At 32.2% G+C, this 15,657-nt stretch overlaps 1 protein-coding gene across 1 annotated transcript in view; it reads left to right on the top strand.

Annotated features, from left to right (window-relative positions):
- Window positions 1-4,002: 4,002 nt before the first annotated feature.
- LOC126892901 (MAP/microtubule affinity-regulating kinase 3-like) overlaps window positions 4,003-15,657 on the top strand; it is a 592,659-nt gene continuing 581,004 nt past the window's right edge. The window contains exon 1 of the mRNA XM_050662736.1: window positions 4,003-4,210. The gene's annotated coding sequence lies outside the window, so the exon portion shown is untranslated. The remainder of the gene's footprint in view (window positions 4,211-15,657) is intronic.

Below are 15,657 nucleotides of genomic sequence, written 5' to 3'. Positions count from 1 at the left end.
TGCCAAATTATTTGAAAAGGAAGACGTTCAACCAATGTGTACTTCCAGTCATGACTTACGGCGCCGAAACATTATCGTTAACCCAGGCCATAGCAACGAAACTTATGAGTGGCCCAAAGAAGAATGGAACGGTCACCACTTGGACTGACTCTCAGAGACAGAATCAGAAACGAAGAAATCAGAAGAAGGACAGGCGTCACAGATGTCATAGAGCGAGTAGCATGGCGGAAGTGGAATTGGGCGGGACCACTTGGACTGACTCTCAGAGACAGAATCAGAAACGAAGAAATCAGAAGAAGGACAGGCGTCACAGATGTCATAGAGCGAGTAGCATGGCTGAAGTGGAATTGGGCGGGCCATGTAGCCAAAATGAAGGACGGGAAGTGGACCCAAAAAATTACAGTGTGGAGACCGAGAGAAGACAGAAAAAGTAGAGGTAGACCACCTACACGATGGACAGACGACGTCAAAAGGATTGCTGGAATTGGTTGCAGAAAACCCAAGATCGACAAAACTGGAAGAAATTAGGGGAGACCTATGTTCAACTCTGGGTGCAGAAGGTTGGATGATGATGATACACAACGAGCTATGGAACGTGCAATGCTTGACGTGAGCCTTCGAGACCACATAACAAACCAACAAGTCAGGCAAAGATCAGGAGTTCAGGACGCCATCTAAAGAATCACGACGCTTAAGTGGAACTGAACAGGGCAGTTAAAACACAAGGTGGACAAAACGAATTGTGGAATGGGGGCACAAAAGCTATAAAAGAAGCCGACGACAACCACCGACTATGACTAGATGGACCGACGACATAAAAAGAGTAACTAGAAACTGGCTACAAGCGGCTCAGTGTAGGGAACACTGGAAAGAATTGAGGCAGGCGTACATCTGACGATGGATGGAATAGCTGTGGATGATGATGATGGGTCCAGCGATGGACCCGATTGGCTAATTGATAATGATGGTTTTCTTTTATGTATTTTCTGATTGATCGGTGGATATATTTATTTAATTTCATTTGATCCTCCCTTTAGTCACGGTAAGGTTAAAACACAAATTTGCCACTGAGCTTTTGGCTCATCTTAGCTCATTAGTGTTCTTATTAGCATCTATATGATCAATGAGATAATATATCTGTTCCCCTTTGATAGACATATATACGATTTCGCAGTAGGCGGTTGTTTTCGTCGGTCGAATAATCAACTGTTTTGGTTGATAAAATCGAAGCAGCACCAATAATACACATACATTATAATGCCGAGGTGATCGTCACTGTAGAAGCGTCGTGTCTAGGCATGTAAAAAAGTTGTAAAACATTGTTTGGACCATAGAATGTTAGCACGTGCGATAAATTCTAAAGGATTAACAAGGATTACTTAATAATGCCACTGCGTGACGCTAAGTTTTCTGATTGATGTTCACTGTCACGTCGCTAAATGTATGTATACTTATCTGAATTTAGTTCCAAAAAATATTGAATAATCTTTATTTTTTATAATACATATTATTATCAAAAATGAATAACCATTTTCAATTTCGTTGCAACACGAAACTACAGCCGCATCATTATTCCAGTTCAATCAGATCAGAGAGTGCAGCAAGCACCTCTACCGGTTTCGAAACTTATTAGTATCTCATCAGGAGGCACATATGCTGCTCTCCCTGATCCAACCAAAACAAACCCCAGCGTGCAGTCCGGGATTGCAACGAACGAAATGGCAGGGATGCTCTAGCGGCAACTGCTATCAAAAAACTAAGTTTTTAATCTAATAGCACATAAAACAACATCCAAAAATGTTATTCTACATCCTACCAGACTGAAAACAATGGAAACCTTCTCTGGTAACACCTCCGAGACTTCTACAATTTGCAAGCCATAACGGATGCTGAGACTAAGAAGTTTTTTTTACATATTATTATCTTCATATCTTGGAGAAAGAAATGAGTGAAGCGACCGATTGGGTGAATTTGTAGCAGAAGAAGAGTTTGTTTGTAATTACTAACACTTACTTCTGTCTGAAATCCAAACATTTTAAATTACGCGCCAATTAGCGCAACAGCGCCCGAACGGCAACATTGCAAGTAATAATAAATTGTTCTTTCAAGTGGTCAACACATTTTTAATTTTTTACTTCAAGGATTTAAGTATTTTTATTCAACAATAAGTTCAAACCAACGCAAATATACAGTCCAACCTTTCATGGTTTCTTCACATCCCTTCAACTTTAAACGACCATACAGAAGGTTGTGATTCCGTTAACAGCATAACATCAGTCAAGACATCATGAGCTGATATCAAGTGAGACCATATCCCACTGATTGGCAAAATTAGACTCAGACTACATGATAGGCAAAATTAGATTACATGGTACTCAGTAAGCGCGAAATATTAAATACATGGTTTTTGATTAACCATAAACCAAATGACAGAGTGAACCGCTACACATACCTTAGTACCAACATAAACCCAACTCTACTGAAATAAAACAATGCATAGGAAAAGAAGAAAATTGCCTTCGAGATGTGGAGTTACAGATATTTCAACGCAATCAAAAAGCGCAAACTAGAATATCTGGGCCATGTTATGAGGATTGGATAGAGATATGACTTGTTGCAACTCATTCTTCAAGGCGAGATATTTGAAAAGAGAGGACCAGTGAGAAGAATAATATTGTTACAAAACTGACTTTTCTATGATCTTTTAGGCACTAATGTTTAGTTTTAGTTGACTTTATTTATTTTTAATAACTTAGATCTAAACAAATAAAAAACACTGAATTTATATCCTTTATTTTACAAACTACGATATCTAATTTATTTATTACACTAAATCTAATAATTTATCTAAATACAAATTCAAAAATATACCGCGCCCGTTACATATCAAAGTACACCGACGTTTTCAAATTCACAACTGAACTGCCAATTACAAAAACCTACTATTTATACAACATTCAATGTTCTAGAAATAAATAACATCTCGAATAGTATTTACACGAAACAAGAAAGAATTTACTCCAAAAGTCGAGAAGGAATAGAACATCATAAATCATAAAAAGGTTACTTGGTAAACAACTTCTAGTCTGTTATTCCGGGAGCTGAAAACAGTCTGTGACATAATTATTGTCACAATATCTTGGATTCAAAACCTGAGAAAGTGGTTTAATACATATACAACCGGATATTCCGTATAGTAGCAAGTAAAGTTAGAATATCCATGCTGATCGCCAACATCCGGTTCGGATAGGCACCGAAAAAAATGATCTCCATATCATAATTAATCATTAGAAACTACAATCCACCTGTTGTTAGTGGACAGAAAGACACAATCTAAAGACTTACATCAACGAAACGTGGAATACCGCTCTTCTCTTCAATATTTTGTTGGTTTGCGATCTGTGGAATAGATCAGAACTGTCGATTTATGGGCGGCTCGTGCAGTCCCGTCATTTGTCGGTAAATCAATGTGGTTCAAAGTAAAGTCGGAAGCTGATGCACAGCAGGTACTTACCCCTCCAAACCTTCCGATGCGACTAAGGACTGGTACGGCCAGTGTCGTGGTAATTTTACCATAGAACGTTAACGACGTTGTGTTGGAATTTTTATCATTGTATGAATTAACCAAGTTACTAAAATGTCTACCGCCAACACTGTTGACGTACAACAGACTAAGCTAAACTCTCGATTCGATACTCGAGGGGACACGCTCCATCGGAATGGTCCGACCACATTCTGTGGTAGTTGGAGTGAATTTACCAAAAAGTACATATGTATTTTTTAATTTCACAGTAACGTAGACCGTAGTTCGTGCTCTCTTTTCCTTTCACTATTATGTATTTTCTATTTCTCTTCGCCAACGTAAACTAGCGAAGAGCGCCGCTCAACGTTCCGTGGGATCCCGGCTTTACAGTTAAATACTTTGCCCTCAGCTGGTATGGATTTTTCTAAAATATTTTCGTATTTTATATCTTTTTTCCTTTGTTTCAGGTAATGTAAAGTGGCCAGCGCGATAGTGTGAGTGGGGACGATGTCGGCCGCTATGCGTTCCACCCTTCAGACCGTGCCGGAAAGTCTGGAGGTAACGAAAAACGCCGACCCCACTATCGGTACTTCAGGCCCACAAACAACCAAGACACCCGTTAAAACCATCTCGGAAGACAAATCTACCAGGTCTCGCAATTATCACACATCTTCGTCCACGAATAAGGTAAGTCACCTTTCGATTTTGTATTTGATTCGGAACTGCCAATATACTGCCATTGTCTGGATCTTGCGTATAAAAAACTAAGTGATGGCTCAGAAATCTCCTCCTCATTCCTTGAGCCCTGATCAGGCCTGATTCTAATTCATTTCGATGTCGCAATTTAATTTCGACTCCGCCATGATGGTCGCTATTTATAGCGATTTTTATTCATTTCGATATTAGTTACAACTGGGGATATTAACGTTATCATTTTGACACTGCTCAGAATTTGGGTTGGTCCTCCTGTTTATTGGATTTATTAGCTATGCAACCACCGCAACGTTTGTTGATAGTCTGGACAAATTATCGAAAAAATGTCATTTTGAGAAAAGTTATTTACCAGCTATTTTATTGCTAAAATCGAATCTTAAGATTGCATATATTAGTAATATGAGGTATGAAAAGTCTGCAGAAAGTGTGTTATTTTATTTATAAACAAATTAGCACTCCTAAATCTTCTTTTTTTTTAATTGGTGCTCTGTAACTCCCTAAGATTTTTCCTTAAAACCAAAAACACTCGAATAAAAATTCACCGCAATTTAGTTCTGCACAAAGTTTTTTTTTTTCGATTTCCTTCAACAAAAATTTTACTCGGAAATTCCTAGTTTTCCCAAAAAAATCTGTAATTTTCAATTAAAATTTTAGGAAAGTAATTATTTATCAATAATTAAATAAATGGATGACGTGAAAGATTTTTTATAGTAGATTAGATATCAGGAGGCTGGCGACAATCTAACCAATAGTTTAGCAATTATTAAAATGTTAATTAAAAAATTTCGGTCGAAATAATAACAGAAAGATTATGATACACCAGAATAACTATTATTTTCGTATAAAAAACACTATACCTATTCAACGTACTTTACAAAATTGAAATTGGACTATTAGTCCAGGAACCGAAGCATTTCACCTCGCAATTTTTACAGAATGGATCGATTTGCTTGAAAATTTGAGAATAAGTAGTGGATAGTTCAAGGAGCAAAATCTATATGATGCCGAAAGGCGCTTTTACCATGGGGTCGGTTGCCACCCCATCTTAGGGGTGGAAATTTTTTATTATATTTTGACTGCAAAAGTTGATAAAAACATTAATTCTAAGCAAAAAATGTTCTATACATTTTTTTGATAAAATTAATACTTTTCGATTTATTCGCTATCGAAAGTGTTAGTTTTATATAGAAAAAATCAATGTTTTTCGATATATACGCATTTACCATTCACTCAATTTTTGCCGTAGAAAATTTTTTTTAAACCAAGTTCTTGGGAATTAAATAACCTACAATTTCATATAAAGACATTTTTTCGTATATTTGATGCTAATCTTTCTATTTTGAAGAAAATGGCATTTTTTACCAAACTACAAAAAGTCGTTATTCGCTTTTAACTCTAGTTTTTTTAAATCTAATCATTCTAAGCCAGTCAAATTTTACAATCTATTAATAATACATAAATAAAGAAGAATTAATAAGGCCAATGACTAAAAGTAAAGCTAACTTACATTATTATGCTTCCAATTGGATTTCTTTTTTTTTTTTTGAAAAAAATATATTGATTTTTTAACCTTAACCTTTTTAATTTTTATCTTAGAAAGTTTGTTAAAAAATAATTTTGTAGGTTTTTACAAGATATATAAGACTATTAATACCAAATCCTTTTAAAATCCTCAGTCGCAAAAAGTGGTGACTTTGAAAGGGTTGGTAAAGGTGATTTTTGCATGTTATTACAAGTTTTAATTGTCAATAGTTCACTCAATTTTTACCCTAGAGAAAATTTTTGCAAACCATGTTCTTAGGAATTAAATGAGCTACAATTTTATATTTAAATATTTTTTTGTATCTCTGATGATAATCTTTCTTGAAGAAAAAGGAATTTTTTACCAAACTTCAAAAATTCGATATTTGCTTTTGACTCCATTTTTTTTAAAACTAATCATTCTAAACCAGTTAAACTTCTAGAGCCTATTAATAATACATAAGTAAAGAAGATGAAATAAGGTCAATGACTAATTTTAATCAGGGTGGTGATTAGGGGTTTGCTTTCAATCACTTTTTCGCTGAAAAATATAGGGTCTGACATTCTTTTCATTATAAGCCACCTAATTTTTGAGCTAAAGACTTGAAATATATTTCTGAAGATAGATATTTTTAAATACTTCAAATTAGTTTAAACCAGTGATCCTCGAAAAATGCATAGTTTTCCCGTCTTTTGACTTTGAAACTACAATATTTAGCATTTGCCGAAGAAGACCTAATATATAATAAAGTATAGCTCGATTACTATTGGTCTTAAAGAAAATTTAAAAAACGATTTTGTTGATTTTTTCAAAAGGTACATTTTTGTTAAGCAAAGTTGTTTTGATAAAACAAAAACTTTTTGAGTTATTTGCAGAAAACTGATTAAAAACATTAATTTTTTTAATATAAAACTAACACATTCGATAGCGAATAAATAGAAAACTATTAATTTTATCAAAAAAATGTATAGAACATTTTTTGCTTAGAATGAATGTTTTTACCAACTTTTGCAGTCAAAATATAATAAAAAATTTTCACCTCCGACATGGGGTGGCAACCACCCCCATAATAAAAGCGCCTTTCGGCATCATATAGATTTTGATCCTTGGACTATCCACTACTTATTCTCAAATTTTCAAGCAAATCGATCCATTCTGTAAAAATTGCGAGCTTTTGTCCTATTTTAAGCTTCATTACTTGGACTATATTTGAGCGGTCTCAGGAATGTTATAAAGAAACAATTTTTTGGCTTATAAACAAATGGAACCCCTCAGAAAATATCAGATTAAATTAAGTTAACGCTGTTGAAAAGGGCACGGCTTCTTCTTCGAAGAAAAAAAAATCGAATTGAGTGCTTCCAGGTATAACCGGTCAAATTTGACCGGCATTTGCGGCAGAGTTATAAACAACAGGATTTCAATCTTTAAACCATTACCTTTTTATACCGGTCCTCGTTGTACATACAAATTTTCATATCTTCAAGACACTCATAAAATTTTAGTTGAAAATTAAATATTTTGTTTGGAAAACCCGAATTTTCCGAGGAAAATTTCCGCCGAAGGAAATCGAAAAAAAAAATATCTATGTGCAGAATTAATTTACAGTGAATTTTTATGTGAGTGTTTTTGGTTTAACGTTAAAATCTTCTGAGTTACAGAGAATTGAAAAAAAAAAGAATGTGTGTGTACTTTGTACGCACGTAAGAAGTTATACTTCTATTATATGATTTAAACGAAATTAATGTACTTTTTATTTATATTTTGTTTAAATATTAAACTAATTTATACTTACTACTTCTCAAACATTTTTATTAGAACAATGCCAAAAATTAAAATAATAAAAGAATAAAACACACACAAACACATTAAACAAGCCACAAATGATGTCTGAACATTAATTGTCGAAAATTTTTTTAACTAAATACGTATTTTCTTAAAATACAATTATATAATAAATATACTTACAATCATAAAATGTATTAAAAAAAACAAAAAAGAAAGTTTCTATTGGGACTCGAACCAGCGCTGATAAGAGCGGTTGGTATTGGAATTCATTCGCCTTCTCCGCTTAGCCACGGACACTATGTGTCATTATTTACGAAGATCGACTAACTAAACGGATTAAACTTGTGATATTTTGATATTTTGAAAATTGATCAAATTATTTTAATTTTGAATTGAAATGATTTAGAATTGAAAAATACAACAAAACATAGAGTAAAAAAACAATATACAGGGTGCGCCAAACCTCTGGTCTTCTTTGATTACGGCTAAATTATGAGATATACAAAAAAATGTTTATAACAAAACTAATGTGTATCAAAGAGGTCTATAATTTAAAATTATTTTCAATTATACAGGGTGAGTCAGAACGACGGTATGAACCAAAGTTGTATTTTTTTAAATGGAACACCCTGTATATTAAATCATTTTTGAATATATTATTTAAAAATATGAAAGATTTGTATAAGGTCTTATAGGCCTAAAGTTAATAATTTTCGAAATATTTACATTTTTATTGAGAAAAATGGTAATATTTATAGGGTTGTGGATTATGTTTCCAAGGAAATAAAAATTTAGGTGATAGGTCAAAGTTTTTAAAATATAGTGATATTTTTAAATAATTTAATGTTTTTTTACTTTTAGCCATAAAATATACAGTGTGATCACTATTTGCAAATACAAAATTTTCTCATTTTTTTTAAATGGGACACCCTGTATATTAGTTTTGCGTTTTGTAGTAAATATTACAACCTTTCTTTTGGTATAAGGTTGTATGTACCTAGCTTGCTTCGTTTTGTAGATATTTTAAAAAAACTATAGATTTTACGTGTTTGCGGATTTTTTATTTAAAAATTTTTTTTCAAAAAAAAATAATTATAATCTGGTTTTAGAAACATACACTAAAATATAAAATATGAAAATAAAAACGTAATTAAAGATTAAAATAAATCGTATGCTAGTACAATTCAATTGAATTTAATAACTTTAAATTATTTTACAAAAAATATTTTACCATATTAATGAATGCATAAATTAGTAACTAAATTAAATAAACAACCAAATTTTAAATCAACCGTAGTAATTTTTCTACTACAGCAACTTTCCTGTACCAAATTAATTGTTAGTTAAATTGTATTTAGTTAAACTTTTAATTTACCTTTTAAATTTACTTACATACATCTTGAGAATATAAAAATTATTATAAAGTATGCTTTGAAACAAATGAATGTTAAATGTATCATCCAAATTATTTATTAATATAAATAGTATTTACTGGTGTCACAAAAACTGGTAATACTTTTGTAGTTGAAATTTTTGTAACAATTTTTTATATTTTAAATTTTAATTTTTTAACCGAAAAATTTTTGGATGACATTTGTTTTGGGCGAAACCATTAGAAATTATTACCAGCTTTTGTGACACGAGTAGGTACATAGATACTATTTACTTCTTAATATACTTCCATAACGTTCATTTGTTTCAAAGCATACTTTATACGTTCTCAAGATGTAGGTAAATTAAAAAGTTATTAACTGATCTTACTCGTAAATACAATATAACTAACAATTAATTTGGTACAGGAAAGTTGCTGCGGTAGAAGAATTACTACGATTGATTTAAAATTTGGTTGTTTATTTAATTTAGTAACTAATTTATGTATTCATTAATAAGGTAAAATATTTTTTGTAAAATAATTTAAAGTTATTAAATTCAATTGAATTGTACTAGCATACGATTTATTTTAATCTTTAATTACGTTTTTATTTTCATATTTTATATTTTAGTGTATGTTTCTAAAACCAGATTATAATTATTTTTTTTGCAAAAAAATTTTTAAATAAAAAATCCGCAAAAACGTAAAATCTATAGTTTTTTTAAAATATCTACAAAACGAAACATGCTAGGTACATACAACCTTATACCAAAAGAAAGGTTGTAATATTTACTACCAAACGCAAAACTAATATACAGGGTGTCCCATTTAAAAAAAATGAGAAAATTTTGTATTTGCAAATAGTGATCACACTGTATATTTTATGGCTAAAAGTAAAAAATATTAAATTATTTAAAAATAACACTATATTTTAAAAACTTTGACCTATCACCTAATTTTTATTTCCTTGGAAACATAATCCACAACCCTATAAATATTACCATTTTTCTCAATAAAAATGTAAATATTTTGAAAATTGTTAACTTTAGGCCTATAAGACCTTATACAAATTTTTCATATTTTTAAATAATATATTCAAAAATGATTTAATATACAGGGTGTTCCATTTAAAAAAATACAACTTTGGTTCATACCGTCGTTCTGACTCACCCTGTATAATTGAAAATAATTTTAAGTTATAGACCTCTTTGATATACATTAGTTTTGTTATAAACATTTTTTTGTATATCTCATAGTTTAGCCGTAATCAAAGAAGACCAGAGGTTTGGCGCACCCTGTATTAGGTGAATATTGATAGAAGTTTTGATGGTAATCAAATTATATAAATAAAAGTATTACATACTATGTATTTTGGCAGATCAAATAGGTAGGTTTATACCCATGATACATTAACAATTATTACGTACCTGTTGCTTTTAAAAACTATTTAAAAGTCACTACAATATTATAAACTTTTTTGTTTCTGTCCTCACAACAATAAAACTAATATATTCTACATTTGTTTACCTTTACCTCCAAACCACAGCTGCCATATCGGATAATTTTTGACATGTCATTTGAACATCCAATCAGAACAAAGTTATAATGCGCATGCGCCGGGCTGATAGGTTTTAACATATAAAAAAAAGAATGTGTGTACTTTGTACGCACGTAAGAAGTTATACTTCTATTATATGATTTAAACGAAGTTAATATACTTTTTATTTATATTTTGTTTAAATATTAAACTAATTTATACTTATATTGAATGGGTTGCATATGTGAGTCCATATTAAATATAGTAATGAAACATAGACTTACTCACAATCATTTAATTATACTTTGACGACCGGTTTCGATCTCTACAATATACAGATCATCTTCAGGTCGGCGTTACAAGTAGTTAAATGTGTTACTATCCACCACAAGTTGGTCATTGTTAAGTTGTGAAAACACAGATTGATTTGACAAAATAATATTGTTATTTACTCTATGTGTTATAAATTTAAGTTTCTTGATCTTATCATGAAGTTTCCTATATTGTCTACTCCTATGAAAATTAATAGTCCCATGTAAATCACGCATACATTCATCAAACTCGAGCGCTGTCATTCTTCTATGTAAGCTATTGTAGATTGTCTTCAGTTGCAAGTCAATGGTGTAGATATGTTGGTATAGTTTCCGAATCTCATCCCTAATGATGGATCTACCCAGAATTTTTACTTGTTTAGCCTTCGTTGCATTGAAGTTAAGTTCTCTTAGTCTACCTCTAGCATAACTAGGCAGCAGGTTGAGACGTAAACATTCGTTGTTATAAAAGATCTTAGATTTTTGTAACATTTTCTTGATGTTCAGCTCCTTGTAACGGTGTAGCAAAGTTGCTAGTCTTGCATTATTCAAATATTGAATGGGTTGCATATGTGAGTCCATATTAAATATAGTAATGAAACATAGACTTACTCACAATCATTTAATTATACTTTGACGACCGGTTTCGATCTCTACAATATACAGATCATCTTCAGGTCGGCGTTACAAGTAGTTAAATGTGTTACTATCCACCACAAGTTGGTCATTGTTAAGTTGTGAAAACACAGATTGATTTGACAAAATAATATTGTTATTTACTCTATGTGTTATAAATTTAAGTTTCTTGATCTTATCATGAAGTTTCCTATATTGTCTACTCCTATGAAAATTAATAGTCCCATGTAAATCACGCATACATTCATCAAACTCGAGCGCTGTCATTCTTCTATGTAAGCTATTGTAGATTGTCTTCAGTTGCAAGTCAATGGTGTAGATATGTTGGTATAGTTTCCGAATCTCATCCCTAATGATGGATCTACCCAGAATTTTTACTTGTTTAGCCTTCGTTGCATTGAAGTTAAGTTCTCTTAGTCTACCTCTAGCATAACTAGGCAGCAGGTTGAGACGTAAACATTCGTTGTTATAAAAGATCTTAGATTTTTGTAACATTTTCTTGATGTTCAGCTCCTTGTAACGGTGTAGCAAAGTTGCTAGTCTTGCATTATTCAAATATTGAATGGGTTGCATATGTGAGTCCATATTAAATATAGTAATGAAACATAGACTTACTCACAATCATTTAATTATACTTTGACGACCGGTTTCGATCTCTACAATATACAGATCATCTTCAGGTCGGCGTTACAAGTAGTTAAATGTGTTACTATCCACCACAAGTTGGTCATTGTTAAGTTGTGAAAACACAGATTGATTTGACAAAATAATATTGTTATTTACTCTATGTGTTATAAATTTAAGTTTCTTGATCTTATCATGAAGTTTCCTATATTGTCTACTCCTATGAAAATTAATAGTCCCATGTAAATCACGCATACATTCATCAAACTCGAGCGCTGTCATTCTTCTATGTAAGCTATTGTAGATTGTCTTCAGTTGCAAGTCAATGGTGTAGATATGTTGGTATAGTTTCCGAATCTCATCCCTAATGATGGATCTACCCAGAATTTTTACTTGTTTAGCCTTCGTTGCATTGAAGTTAAGTTCTCTTAGTCTACCTCTAGCATAACTAGGCAGCAGGTTGAGACGTAAACATTCGTTGTTATAAAAGATCTTAGATTTTTGTAACATTTTCTTGATGTTCAGCTCCTTGTAACGGTGTAGCAAAGTTGCTAGTCTTGCATTATTCAAATATTGAATGGGTTGCATATGTGAGTCCATATTAAATATAGTAATGAAACATAGACTTACTCACAATCATTTAATTATACTTTGACGACCGGTTTCGATCTCTACAATATACAGATCATCTTCAGGTCGGCGTTACAAGTAGTTAAATGTGTTACTATCCACCACAAGTTGGTCATTGTTAAGTTGTGAAAACACAGATTGATTTGACAAAATAATATTGTTATTTACTCTATGTGTTATAAATTTAAGTTTCTTGATCTTATCATGAAGTTTCCTATATTGTCTACTCCTATGAAAATTAATAGTCCCATGTAAATCACGCATACATTCATCAAACTCGAGCGCTGTCATTCTTCTATGTAAGCTATTGTAGATTGTCTTCAGTTGCAAGTCAATGGTGTAGATATGTTGGTATAGTTTCCGAATCTCATCCCTAATGATGGATCTACCCAGAATTTTTACTTGTTTAGCCTTCGTTGCATTGAAGTTAAGTTCTCTTAGTCTACCTCTAGCATAACTAGGCAGCAGGTTGAGACGTAAACATTCGTTGTTATAAAAGATCTTAGATTTTTGTAACATTTTCTTGATGTTCAGCTCCTTGTAACGGTGTAGCAAAGTTGCTAGTCTTGCATTATTCAAATATTGAATGGGTTGCATATGTGAGTCCATATTAAATATAGTAATGAAACATAGACTTACTCACAATCATTTAATTATACTTTGACGACCGGTTTCGATCTCTACAATATACAGATCATCTTCAGGTCGGCGTTACAAGTAGTTAAATGTGTTACTATCCACCACAAGTTGGTCATTGTTAAGTTGTGAAAACACAGATTGATTTGACAAAATAATATTGTTATTTACTCTATGTGTTATAAATTTAAGTTTCTTGATCTTATCATGAAGTTTCCTATATTGTCTACTCCTATGAAAATTAATAGTCCCATGTAAATCACGCATACATTCATCAAACTCGAGCGCTGTCATTCTTCTATGTAAGCTATTGTAGATTGTCTTCAGTTGCAAGTCAATGGTGTAGATATGTTGGTATAGTTTCCGAATCTCATCCCTAATGATGGATCTACCCAGAATTTTTACTTGTTTAGCCTTCGTTGCATTGAAGTTAAGTTCTCTTAGTCTACCTCTAGCATAACTAGGCAGCAGGTTGAGACGTAAACATTCGTTGTTATAAAAGATCTTAGATTTTTGTAACATTTTCTTGATGTTCAGCTCCTTGTAACGGTGTAGCAAAGTTGCTAGTCTTGCATTATTCAAATATTGAATGGGTTGCATATGTGAGTCCATATTAAATATAGTAATGAAACATAGACTTACTCACAATCATTTAATTATACTTTGACGACCGGTTTCGATCTCTACAATATACAGATCATCTTCAGGTCGGCGTTACAAGTAGTTAAATGTGTTACTATCCACCACAAGTTGGTCATTGTTAAGTTGTGAAAACACAGATTGATTTGACAAAATAATATTGTTATTTACTCTATGTGTTATAAATTTAAGTTTCTTGATCTTATCATGAAGTTTCCTATATTGTCTACTCCTATGAAAATTAATAGTCCCATGTAAATCACGCATACATTCATCAAACTCGAGCGCTGTCATTCTTCTATGTAAGCTATTGTAGATTGTCTTCAGTTGCAAGTCAATGGTGTAGATATGTTGGTATAGTTTCCGAATCTCATCCCTAATGATGGATCTACCCAGAATTTTTACTTGTTTAGCCTTCGTTGCATTGAAGTTAAGTTCTCTTAGTCTACCTCTAGCATAACTAGGCAGCAGGTTGAGACGTAAACATTCGTTGTTATAAAAGATCTTAGATTTTTGTAACATTTTCTTGATGTTCAGCTCCTTGTAACGGTGTAGCAAAGTTGCTAGTCTTGCATTATTCAAATATTGAATGGGTTGCATATGTGAGTCCATATTAAATATAGTAATGAAACATAGACTTACTCACAATCATTTAATTATACTTTGACGACCGGTTTCGATCTCTACAATATACAGATCATCTTCAGGTCGGCGTTACAAGTAGTTAAATGTGTTACTATCCACCACAAGTTGGTCATTGTTAAGTTGTGAAAACACAGATTGATTTGACAAAATAATATTGTTATTTACTCTATGTGTTATAAATTTAAGTTTCTTGATCTTATCATGAAGTTTCCTATATTGTCTACTCCTATGAAAATTAATAGTCCCATGTAAATCACGCATACATTCATCAAACTCGAGCGCTGTCATTCTTCTATGTAAGCTATTGTAGATTGTCTTCAGTTGCAAGTCAATGGTGTAGATATGTTGGTATAGTTTCCGAATCTCATCCCTAATGATGGATCTACCCAGAATTTTTACTTGTTTAGCCTTCGTTGCATTGAAGTTAAGTTCTCTTAGTCTACCTCTAGCATAACTAGGCAGCAGGTTGAGACGTAAACATTCGTTGTTATAAAAGATCTTAGATTTTTGTAACATTTTCTTGATGTTCAGCTCCTTGTAACGGTGTAGCAAAGTTGCTAGTCTTGCATTATTCATATATGCATATTCATATATGCATATATTTAATATGGACTCACATATGCAACCCATTCAATATTTGAATAATGCAAGACTAGCAACTTTGCTACACCGTTACAAGGAGCTGAACATCAAGAAAATGTTACAAAAATCTAAGATCTTTTATAACAACGAATGTTTACGTCTCAACCTGCTGCCTAGTTATGCTAGAGGTAGACTAAGAGAACTTAACTTCAATGCAACGAAGGCTAAACAAGTAAAAATTCTGGGTAGATCCATCATTAGGGATGAGATTCGGAAACTATACCAACATATCTACACCATTGACTTGCAACTGAAGACAATCTACAATAGCTTACATAGAAGAATGACAGCGCTCGAGTTTGATGAATGTATGCGTGATTTACATGGGACTATTAATTTTCATAGGAGTAGACAATATAGGAAACTTCATGATAAGATCAAGAAACTTAAATTTATAACACATAGAGTAAATAACAATATTATTTTGTCAAATCAATCTGT

The sequence above is a fragment of the Diabrotica virgifera genome, chromosome 9 (genome assembly GCF_917563875.1).
Source record: "Diabrotica virgifera virgifera chromosome 9, PGI_DIABVI_V3a".
In the NCBI taxonomy this organism is placed as follows: domain Eukaryota; kingdom Metazoa; phylum Arthropoda; class Insecta; order Coleoptera; family Chrysomelidae; genus Diabrotica; species Diabrotica virgifera.
This window is presented reverse-complemented; position numbering and strand designations above follow the sequence as displayed.